At 44.9% G+C, this 12,468-nt stretch overlaps 1 protein-coding gene across 4 annotated transcripts in view; it reads right to left on the reverse strand.

The window, feature by feature from the left end:
• GSG1L (GSG1 like) overlaps window positions 1-12,468 on the reverse strand; it is a 275,751-nt gene that overhangs the window by 122,044 nt on the left and 141,239 nt on the right. Inside the window, exon 1 of one of the 4 annotated variants that reach the window (XM_023558882.2) lies at window positions 10,583-10,719. The exons of the other annotated variants lie outside the window; for them this stretch is intronic. The gene's annotated coding sequence lies outside the window, so the exon portion shown is untranslated. Of the gene's footprint in view, window positions 1-10,582; window positions 10,720-12,468 lie in introns of those variants that run through there. 4 annotated transcript variants of the gene reach the window in all.

Consider the following 12,468-nt stretch of genomic DNA (forward strand, 5'->3'; position numbering starts at 1 on the left):
AATTCAAATGTTTGGAAAACCACGTGAGTCAATTTAATCTGAGGAGCGGTGGGTAGTGCACCAGTTTACAACCCTCACAGTACCGAGAGGAGACCTCATAGCAATCAAATTCATTCCACTTCATTTTTCAGACGGTAACAATCCACCCCAGAGAGGGAATGAGGATTGAGCAAGGACACACGGCTTCTAGCAGAGCATTGGACTCCAACCCAGGACTTCTGACTCTTAAAAACAGAAATTTCTTTAACACCGATTATGCGCCAGGCTCTGTAACAGGTAACATGAAAACCACACAAAGGAGAACATGCCATGTGAGTTGACTGCAGCATCTTTAAGACATAGACAGAATAATGAAAAAGGTGTCTGTGGGCAGAAATACTTTGGGGCTTATCTGCAAGGGTGCATGAAGGGCTGTTCCCATGCAAAGTATGGGCTTCTTCTATCAAAGTAGCACATTCATCTTGGCAGGGGGAAGTATGATTCGGCCTGAGTCTCTCTTGTAGTCAGAATTTCTATTTTATTACCCTGAAACCAGACAGCATCTTCACTCTCTCCCCAGCCCTCCCTCGGCCAAAAGGATGCCGGTTTTATCATTCTGGCAGAAGAGCCTAAAAATATCTAGACTCACCAACTCCGGGGGTTTATTCTCTCATCTGGGAGGCACCCACAAAGCTTTTACCAATATAAATGGCATTTCCTTTGGTATTTTTAAAGATCAGAGAATCAGAGAGTGTGTAAGCTGGACGGGGCCTTTGAGATCACAGCTTCCAAATGTCTCATGTTTCAGGTGGGAAAAAAAAAGTTTTTTTTTTTAAGGAGGACCAAAAGGTTAGGCTTCCAGGTAATTCACAAAAGAAGAAGATACAAAGCTAGTTAAAACCATATGGAAAATACATTGGACCTAAGTAGTAGTAAAATTCAAATGAAACATCCATGAGATACGACTTTGAGCTGGCCTATTAAGCAAAGGTTTTTCAAATGGAAGTGTGTGGTAGAAGATAGTGGTTGGTAAGAGGATTTCACATGGCGGAAGCATTTACTTCTCACCCAACAGCCAGGCAATCCCCCACATTTTCCAGGCTCCATGCAGATAGCAAGGGCCATAGCACCTTGCAGGTAGCCCTGGTCATAGGGCTATGAGCAAAAACAATGTGCGTCACTTTGGGGACAATGCACAGAAAACCTGGACGGTGACCTTTCCAGGTCTCACCCCCCTTCTGGGGGATGTGAATGTCTCCATCAGCCTGGGTCCCTAAATGACCAAGTTTGGTTCAGCCTCAGGACATCTGCAACTAGCTCTTCCCTCTGGAATGTTCTTTGCTTTAGCCTCACACGACTGGCTCCTTTCCTCCATTCAGGTCTCAGCTCAAACATCCACTCCTCAGAATCCCAAACAGTCCCAACCTATCTGCCTACTCAGCGTTCCCCTTCCCCAGACACTCCCCATTCTGACATGTTCTTTAACTGTCTTCTTAGCAGCATTCCCGTTTTGAAATTATCACATCTCTGGCTCAGTTTCTTCATCTGTGAAATGGGCAGTCAAACTCAACAATTCCTAAGGGCCCATCCCTCTCCATCTTGACTCCTGCAACTCTGGTAGGTACTAACTCTCCAATTCTGCCACCACTCTCTCTCCTGTGCCCTGTGGAGGACATTGTGACTTATGTCAGCCCAGCATCCCTTTTGGTAATAAAACCCAATTTTTCTTCAGGGGCTATCCTTGTGGTATGGGTGGGGCAGACACTCCCTCCCAGTTTCAGAGCTAGGCACTGGACCCAGGCCTAGCTAATCAGAGTTCACAATGATTGGTTCAGGGATGGGCACATGACTTAAGCTAACCCAATCAGAGTCAGTCTTGGGACTAGACTAAAGCATTTGAGAAAGAAGTTGATGAACTGGAGAGAATGTTAACCTGGAATTAGTGGGGGCATCTCTGCTGAGCTGGGTAACAGAGAGGCCAGCTCCTGAGCACATAGTTCGAGAACCTGGATCCAGCTATGCTTAGACAAGTTCTATCCCTGAACTGTTAACTGAGCCAGTAAATTCCTCCACTGGCTCAAGTCTGTTTGAAATATGTTTTCTGTGCCTCCCAACCAAAACAGCCCTCCAGCCTTCACTGTCTCCTCAAGGATGGCCATCTCAGCTCCCAGAATGCCTGCTTATTGTTTAGTCTCCCTCTTGGACTAGGAGCTCTCTGAGGTCCAGGCAAGCTCCCTAGTCTCTCTGCCCCTCCACTGCCCTCCACAGCCCTGGCCAAGTGACCAGAAAAGACAGAACGCTCAGTAGCTCCAGGTCCTTAATTGGGGAGCTGTCCTGTCAGTCTCAGAAGCTTCAGACTGTATGATTGGAGCAATTAACCTTGTTGGAGAGGCCAAGGCCAATTAGATCCCTGGAGCCATCTGTGACATCTGCATAACAGACCAAGTGCCTCAGCCTCACTGTCTTGATTTTTATAGGACAAACATGGCATAATCAATCTCTTCTATCCCCAATGCTATTGCCCTGGTCCAGGCCTGTGTCCTTTCTCGTCGCTAAAACAGCTTCCAAAATACTTCCCTCCTCCCACTGGCCCACTTCAGTCCTTTCTCCACGAACTGGTTCCCTAAGACCTCTGCAGCCTCATCCGCAGCGTCCCCACACCCTGGCCCTTCAACACCCCCAAGCTCCCCATGTGGTAGATCTCAAGCATGGTCCCAACTCTTCACCCCTCCCTGCGTCCGTGCCCTTGCGGTGTCCTCCCACTCTGACTTTGGGTTTGGCCATGTGACTTGCTTTGGCCAATGGGATGTTAGTGGATAAGACATAAGCACATTGCACAACTGACTTTGCCCTCTCACTTGCACCTCTGTTATTACCATAGGGTGGCCTGCTGGAGGATGAGGGTCACACAGGCCAGGGTCCCGTCACATTACTCGTCCTAGGTGAGGCCAGCCTTAATCAGCCCAATGTCAGCCTATGCCCAGAATGTGAGCACGCCAGCCGAGATCAGCAGAACCACCTAGCCAACAGCCCCAGCTGCTTCAGCAATACACACTGGCTGTGTGTGCCTCTGGGGGCTGTGGTTATCTTTATGCAGCATCGTTTTGGCCAAAGTCCTTGGGCCTTTGCAAGTGCTGTTCCATCTGCCTCCATGCCCTCCCTGTCCCCACTTTGGTCTCCTGTCCAACTCCTACATCCTTCAAGGTGCAGATCAAGTGGCTCTTCCAACAGAGGCCTTCAGTAACTTCTCCCCACTTCAGTGCTCCATAGCTCACTTCTTTATGTCCTTGAAGCACCACTGTGCAGTTCAAGTCCTGGCTCCACAAACTGACTAGCTTTGGGCACTTTGTTTAACCTTTCTAAGCCTCAGTTTCCTCACCTGGAAATGGGGATGACGTTAAAGTATCACCCTCATAGATAACCCATAGAAGGATCTTCACAAGATGTCATCTTACTATGGCGGTTATCTCACCATCATACAGTCACCTGCCTCCCTTCTGAGACCCTGGGCCCTAGAAGTCAGGGACCACATTTTGTTCACCACTACCTGTCCATTGGCAGCCCAGAGAGGCCAATTCTAGTGGAATGATGAAGAAGGTAAAGGAACTGACGAAAACACCCACCTTGACCCCATACTGAACCCAGCTCTGGTAAGCTATCACATTGACTCTATGAAGAGGACATTAATAGTTCCGTTCTATAGCTAAGAAAACTAAGGTTCAGAGAAGCAAAGTTAACTTGCCTATGACCACACAGCGATTTAGTGATGTACACCCCTCCATACCTGGTTTAGTCCATTTTAGGACAAGAACACACATTGTGACATCCAGAAGTGAATGGTTCTTTTCAGGACAAATACTACTATTAATCTTAGCTAATAGTTATTGAGCTTTTACCAGCACGGTTCTAATCACCTAACCTATTTCAACTGATTTAATCTTCACAAAAGTCTCTATGAGGTATGTACTATATGATTATCCTCATTTTACGGTCAAGGAAACTGAGGCACTATAAGTGACTTGCTCAAGGTCACACAGCTAGTAAATGGCAGAGCTGAGACTTGAACTATGCCATCTGGTTCCATGGAGCTTTCTAGGCCCTGAGGCTGAAGGGCTTTTGTAGAGGACAGGATCTGAAGCGTTGAGAGGCCATCCCAGCACAGCTTCAGCCCAGGGCTGGTGCTCTGCTCTGGCCTCAGCCAACTCTAGGCTCAGCCCCACCCCTTCCTGAGCCCCACCAGTCTGAGCGTTCTTACATTGGTCTTGTTGCCACAGACCACGAGCCACGTGCTTAATAATCTTCAGTCTTCCCATCACAGATGCCCAAAAATGTACACGAGTACACACACACCTTGTCAACCTGCTTTACAAGTGGGAGCCTTGGTCTCTCCAAGCACTCCAATTCTCTGCCCTGAGTCCCTGGGACCCTGATGATCTGTTTAGATACTGCCCACTTCCTCCCTGGAAGCTGCCAGACCCCATCACACCTACCAACACAAGTGGGTTCCTTCCAAGCTTCTTGGTAGCCAGAATCAAGCCCACTAATTCTGTAGCTCAGCACAATCTGGCCTCCTTTCCTCTCTGACCTCATCTCTTCTTCTTCTTCCTTTTACTCTCTACTCCAGGCATACTAGTGCTTGGATGTTCTTTGGGCATACTGGGCATTCTCTTGCCTCAGGGCCTTTGCACTTGCTGTTCCTGCTGCCTAGAACATCCTTTCCCCAGACATCCTCAGGGCTTGCTCCCCCCTCTATTTCAGCTCTTTGTTTAAATATCACCTGCTCACGAGGCCTTCTCCAGATACCCTGTCTAAAAGTACAGACACCCTCTCACTTCCTGGCAATCTTTTCTCCTTCCTCTGTTGTGTCTTTCTTCACATTTATCTTCATCTAACAGCACTATGTAATCCACTTACTTCTTTCTTTTAATATTTGTTTCTCTCTTTGAGAGTGTAAGCTCTGTGGAGGTAGGAATTTTTGTCTCTTTTACACACCACTATACCCTGGTGGCTCGACGGCACTGGGCTTTTTTGGGATACCCTGGTGGCGTAGAGGTTAAGAGCTATAGCTGCTAACGAAAAGGATGGCAGTTCAAATCCACCAGGCATTCCTTGGAAACCCTATGAGACACTTCTACTCTGTCCCATAGGGTCGCTATGAGTTGGGGCCAACTCAAAGGCAGTGGGTGGTATTATACCCTAGTGCCTTGAACCACGCTGGTTCATAGTTTTTGTTGTTGGTTGCTGTTCAGTCAATTCCGACTCATGGTGACCTCATGTGTGCAGAGTAGAACTGCTCCATAGAGTTTTCAAGGCTGTGATCTTTTGGAAGTAGATTGCCAGGCCTGTCTTCTGAGGTGCCTCTGGGTGGGTTCAAACCATCAACCTTTTGGCTAGTAGTCAAGCCCTTAACCTGTTTGTACCACCCAGCTACTCCTAGTTGATCATAGGCACTCAAAAATATTTGTTGAATAAACCAATGATTAGCTTGTCAGCTTCAAATTCAAGCTATAAGACCACTGGCTACCTGCTTTGGGGGGTCAGGCTAGGGCTTGGTCAGTTTCCACAAATCCTACCAGGGTCTGACATCCCCCCCATTGCCCTCCCATCCAGGAGCCCAAGCCCCCAGCATGCCTTTGGGTCAGACCCACCCAAGTTAAGACCACTGGAAATAAGATTAAAGGTCTAGTTGTCCTGTCATCAGATCTCACAATGCTTTAAAATGTAAGTTAATATATTCAGTAATGATGTTAAGATTACAAATTACGAGGGTGTGAAGTTAGCAACGGCTGGTGGGAATGCAGAGCAGTGGCAACTCTTATCCCATGTTGGGGGGAATAGAAATTGCGGAAGCCACTTTGGAGAACGATTTGGCTTTACCTCGTATAGTTGAAGATGTTTAGACCTTATGACTTAGCAACTGCAGTCCTATTTATACACATAAAAGAAAGTCTTGCACCATAATATAGGTTCAAGAATGTTCATAACAGCACAGTTTGAAATGGAACAACAACAAATCATCTGGAAGCCACATCCATCAACAGTAAAATGGATGAATACATTGTGGTGTGTTCACAGTGCAACGGTGAAAAGGAGTGGTTGATGGCTACACACGTCAACATGGGTGAATCTTAAGGACACAATGTAAACAAGTTATAGAGTAACACATATACCATGATCCAATTTAGCTAAAGTTCAAAAACAGAACTATGCAATGCATTTAGAGATACAAATTTGTGGCAATACTATGAACACACACACACGCAGACACGGAATAAGCCGGTTGCCGTCAAGTCAATTCCAACTCATAGCACCCCTATCGGACAGAGTAGAACTGCCCCACAGGGTTTCCAAGGAGGGGCTGGTAGATTCGAACTGCTGACCTTTTGGTTAACAGCCCTAGCTCCTAACCACTGTGCCACCAGGGCTCCAAACACAGGGAATGTTACAGAAATCAAGAAAATGGTTCTCTTTAAAGGAGGGGCTGGGAGCTGGGGGTGGCAGACCTGGGGGCTTAAAAACATAATCGGAACGTTATATTTTTTACAATGGTGATTGGCACAAGGATGTTCACTGAGCTTTTATTCCTGATACTTTGAATTTATTTTCTTAAGTATTCTTTTTTATCTACTTCAATATTTAATAATCAGTTTTTAAAAGGGAAGATAATAATTTGCAAGAGTACAACAGGGGCTGGCAAACTACAACCAGCAACCAGTGGGCCAAATCCAGCCTGCCACCTGTTTTTGTAAATAAAGCTTTATTGAAACACAGATACATCCAGTCTTTTATGTATTGTCTGTGGCGGCTTTCATGCTACAACGGCAGAGTTGAGTCACTGAGATGGAGACCACATGGCCCGCAAAGCTGAAAATATTTACTCTCTGGCCCTTAAAAAAAACATGAACCAAACTAACAGGCTAACTTTAATGATTTCTAAATTTCTAAGTTAAATTATTTTTTTAACTTGAAAGTGATGCATGTTAATTGTGGAGAATTCTTAAAATATCCCCTCCCTGCCCAAAAAATAAAAAACTCATTGCCATCAAGTCAATTTTGACTCATAGCAACCCTATAGAACAGAGTAGAACTGCCCCAAGGAGTTTCCAAGGAGCATCTGGTGGATCCTAACTGCTGACCTTTTGGTTAGCAGCCATAGCACTTAACCACTATGCCACCAGGGTTTCCTCTTAAAATATAGAAATATGAAAAAATAAGGCTACCACCCAGCAGCAATAACCATTGGTAATATTTGGGGGCTATTTCCTTCTTCTTTCTCTGCATATGCCTGTGAGCCCCCTTCTCTAACCAGGGATGTGCTGATTATGCAGTTTTGTGCCCTGTTGCTTTCACTACATATCACCTCAGGAGCATTTTTCTGTGTGGCTTAATTACTTTAAATTTTTGCTATTATAGGTAATGATGCGATTAGCATCCTTGTGCACACGTTTTTGTTGACAATATGAAATATTACATAGTTGCCCAAAATGAATTCTTCAAGGGATTTTTAACAGCATTGAGACTGTCACGGATGCTTTATTTATTCCAGAAAAACACTGGAAACAACGTGAATGGCCTGGCCGTGGGAGAACCGTTACGTGAACTTGGTACATCCATTGGGTGGGATATTCTGCAGTTCTCTAGTGTGATAATCATGAAGACTGGAAAAACAGTTCTCTCTCTGTGCCTCAGTTTCCTCATCTGTGAAGTGGAGATAATACCTCCACAGAGTTGTGTTTAGGAGGATTAAAGGAAATGATAAGGAGCCCTGATGGCACAGTGGTTAAAGCACTCAGTTGCTAACCAAAAGGTCAGTGTTTTGAACCGACCAGATGCTCCAAGGGAGAAACATGTGGCAGTCTGCTTCCACAGAGATCACAACATAGGAAACCCTATGGGGCAGTTCTACTCTGTCTTATAAGGTCGCTGTGAGTCGGAATTGACTTGAAAGCGATAGGTTAAAGCACTTGGCGCCAATGAGTTTGGCACATGGGTTGAATTCTCTATGCTAGAGCTATTGTTATTAAAAATAACAGGAAAATGGGGGAAGGTAGATACAACCAGGGTGATAGGTCTGTCCTGCATTCTACCAGCTGCTAAATATTTTAGAGAGGGCCCCTGGTTATACTCACACCCAAGCAAAAATAACAAGTGTCTGGAAGGCCCCAGACAAGTGGCAGGAGACACTCCTTTCGTTCAACCTCAGAGCCCTGTGATTGCTGTTACCATATCATTTGTGTGATAATTGAAGGGCTGTGATTCTAAATGGGCTTCCATGCGAATCTACTTGCAACCAAGACAGGGGCAAATGCCTCTCAAATACAGACTAACTAAGCTGCTTCCAAGCAGGTATTGATCAGAGCTGAGGCAAAGCCCAAGCCAAGTGATGAGGTACCTGTCAGTGGGAACGGAGCAAGAGGCATCTCTGCCCCCAAGGATATGCGTGGACACACACACAATATTGGCTTTGAGAACTCACCAGGAAATAGGGAGGGAGGGACAGTGTGGGGGTCTGAATTCATGACACATGCCCAAGGAAGTCCAGTGATTTAGGGGGAGTTTGCCAGACTCCCATTTTAGTTATAAAAGAAATATTTGAAAACAAAGAAATCTATGAACAGCGGACAGCCTCGTGGGGCCATAAATAAAGATTGGGCAAATGGCGCAGGAAACTGAGCAAACCAACCACAGCAGTAACAGTCTGCTGGATTCCCAGGTTCAAGACCAAACCAGTCAACACTCACTCATTCACTCTACAGGTATTTACTGAGCACCTACTAGGTGCCAGGCACTGTCCAGGGTGCTGAAACGTAGCTGTGAATAAGACAAATGAGCTTTCTCTCTTGGGGAGACTGAAAACAAAAAAGCTTTAAAAAGTAAATGAGATCACTTCAAATAGGCATAGCCATAACAAAGTGGAAAAAGGCACAGGCTCTGGGTGCAAAACCTGGCTCTGCCTGCCACTTACTGGGTGGGGGGCTCGGGCAGGTCATTTAAACTCCCTGAAGTGGATGCTAGTGGTGCCTACCCAGAACCCCTTTACTGTATGTACACTAAAGACTCACAGTGCCCCCTTCTCCAGAGAACTGCCCTCGGCAGGGCTGGAGCCAACCTGCCTGGAAGGTGACATCCCCCAGGGCAGCAATTACTGATGGATTGGAGAGGAAAAGGCTCACCCCCCTTTGACTGAAAATGAGATCAGCTCCCCGTGGGGCCAGGCTGGAGCCAGTCTCTGGCAGAGACCACTCCTTTGCTTAGCCCCTTCTCTGGCCCCTCCTCTTCCCTCACTCCCTTCTCTTGAGCCCCAGTGCCCTCGAGTCAATTCTGACTCATTGAGAGTACTCTCAAAAAAACATGGGCACCAGAATCCCCATCAAGGCTCTTATCTAAGCTAAGCGCTTCATTATTCACTGGTAAAATGGGGATGATAATAACACCTCTTTCATGAAGTTGTTGTGATGATTAAATGAGTTAATATACAGACAATGACGCTTAGAACAGTGCCTGGCACATTACAAGTTTTATATAATTGTTATAATTGATAATTACTAATATTTATAATTACTAATAAAATGGATAATTATTTTACTATCATAACATTGATAATTATTAATGAAAAATGAAATCATTTAATGTAAAAGAAAGTTTCTAGAAGGAGGCTATGTTAGTTAAGACTTGCCAGGGAAGGTGTTTATGAGAATGTGACTTTGAGCTAAGTTCTGAATGATAGGAAGGAGTCAGCTAAGTGAAGAACTGGATGAAGAGAAATCCACCCACAGCAAGTGCAAAGGCCCTGAGGTGGGAACAAGTTTGCTTTGTCTCTAGTTTCTGTAACAGAAAGACTGGTGTGGCTAGAACATCAGAGGGTTGTAAGTAAGGATGTAGTCTAGTTTAATTTGCATTTACAAAAGATCACTCTTCAATAAAAAATTTTTTAAAAATCACTCTTGCTGCTGGGTAGAGAATAGATTCCTTGGTTTAACAAGTATTTCTGGTGGCCAGTTTTGTGCAATGTGATATAACCGGTATTTGGAAGGATTCAAAGATGGACACTATGCAGTCCCTGACTTCAAGGAGCTCAAGTCCAGAAGAGGCAGTGGGCCTGGGCATCAATCAGCTATGATCTAGGAAGTGGTACGAGCTGGTAGACAGGAGAAGATGAAAGCTGAAGGAGCTCAGAGAAGGTGACAGGGGCTGGGGGGAGAAGCTGTCATTCTCTAAACAATGATAGGAATTTGGACATGGAAAGAGAAAGGGTATTCCAGGTAGAGGAAACAGCATAAGCAAAAGCACAGAGATGAGGAAGAAGGAGACTTGGTCAAGGACAGTTAAAATGTTCAGTTAACCTGCAGTCCAGAATGCCTTAATCTAAGGCCAGAGAGAGAAAGTGGAGCTAGACTCTGGAAAATCTTGGGTGCCGGGTGAGAATTTGGACTTTCCTCCCAAGGCAGTGGAAAACTATTCCCAGATTCTTAAACAGATGAGTGTTAAACTATTTGTGTTTTACATGCTGAATATAAAATTTGTATCAGTTATGCCTCTTTTAATTCAAGGGACAGAAATACAACCCAAACTGGCTTAAAGAGAGGAATAATTTCTCAGCTACCTTGGCTGAAAAGTGTCAAGGCAGATGTAGCTTCAGGCACAGCTGACTCAGGACCCAGTTCTCTATTCTTTGGCTCCACTTTTCACTGTGTGGCTTGGGTCTCAGGCTCCATGCAGTGACAAGGAAGCTGCTAGCATGTAAAGAACTCCTATAACTCAACAACAAAAAGACAAACAATCCAATTAAAAAATGAGCAAAGCAACTGGACTGGACCAAAAGCAAAGAAGTTTCCGGGATAAACTGAATGCTTCAAAGGTCAGCGGAGCAAGGGCAGAGTTTTGGGGGCTTAAGGGGACTTCTAAGTCAACTGGCAAAATAATTCTATTATGAAAACATTCTGCATCCCACTTTGAAAGGTGGCGTCTGGGGTCTTAAATGCTAACAAGCGGCCATCTAAAATGCATCAATTGATCTCAACCCACCTGGAGCAAAGGAGAATGAAGAACACCAAGGTCACACGATAACTAAGAGCCCAAGAGACAGAAAGGGCCACATGAACTAGAGACTTACATCATCCTGAGACCAGAAGAACTAGATGGTGCCTGGCTACAACCAATGACTGCCCTGACAGGGAGCACAACAGAGAACCCCTGAGGGAGCAGGAGATCAGTGGGATGCAGACCCCAAATTCTCATAAAAAGACCAGACTTAATGGTCTGACTGAGACTAGAAGAATCCCGGTGGTCATGGTCCCCAAACCTTCTGTTGGCCCAGGACAGGAACCATTCCCAAAAACAACTCATCAGACATGGAAGGGACTGGACAATGGGTAGGAGAGAGAAGCTGATGAAGAGTGAGCTACTTGTATCAGGTGGACACTTGAGACTGTGTTGGCATCTCCTGTCTGGAGGGGAGATAGGAGGGTAGAGAGGGTTAGAAACTGGCAAAATTGTCATGAAAGGAGAGACTGGAAGGGCTGACTCATTCGGGGGAGAGTAAGTGGGAGCATGGAGTAAGATGTATATAAGCTTATATGTGACAGACTGACCTGATCTGTAAACGTTCACTTAAAGCTCAATAAAAATTATTAAAAAAAAAAAAATGAGCAAAGACCCTGAACACACAGTTCTTCAAAGAAGATGTACGAACGGCCAATAAGCACATGCAAAAAAAAGGCTTAAACATCATTAGTCATTAGGGAAATGTGAACCAAAACCACAATGAGAGACCACTTCACACCTACTAGAATTGCTATCATTAAAACAACAACAACAACCACAAAAAAATAAAAAGGGAAAAGAGTAAATGTTAAAGATGCGGAGAAATTAGAACACTCTTGCGTTGCAGGTGAAAATGGAAAATGGTGCAGGCACTGTGGAAAACAGTTTGACAGTTCAACAAAAAAGTTAAACATAGAATTACCCTACCAAAACAAAGGAAGGCAAACCCGTTGCTGCTGAGTCGATTCTGACTCACAATGACCCTACAGCGACCCTATAGGACAGAGTAGAACTGCCCCATAGGGTTTCCAAGGAGTGCCCGGTGGATTCGAACTGCCAACCTTTTGGTTAGCAGCTGTAGCTCTCAACTTCTATGCCACCAGGGTTTCTGGAATTACCCTATAACTCAGCAATTCCACTTTTTAGGTTTATAGCTAAAAGAACTGAAAGCATGGACTCAAACAGAGACTTGTACACTGATGTTCACTGTAGCATTACCCACAACAGTCAAAAGGTAGAAACACCCAAACGTCCATCAACAGATGAATGGATAAACAAAATGTGCTACATGCATACAATGGAATATTATTGGCCAGAACAGAAATAAAGATAGAACTTGTATTCTAGATTTTACAGGCTCACAAATGAAGAGGAATTTTGTCCCAGGACTGACTACACCTAAAGTCTCATCCATATTTTATTTAGATGACTTGGAAGATGAGATTT

This window comes from Loxodonta africana, chromosome 12 (genome assembly GCF_030014295.1).
Source record: "Loxodonta africana isolate mLoxAfr1 chromosome 12, mLoxAfr1.hap2, whole genome shotgun sequence".
NCBI classification, from domain to species: domain Eukaryota; kingdom Metazoa; phylum Chordata; class Mammalia; order Proboscidea; family Elephantidae; genus Loxodonta; species Loxodonta africana.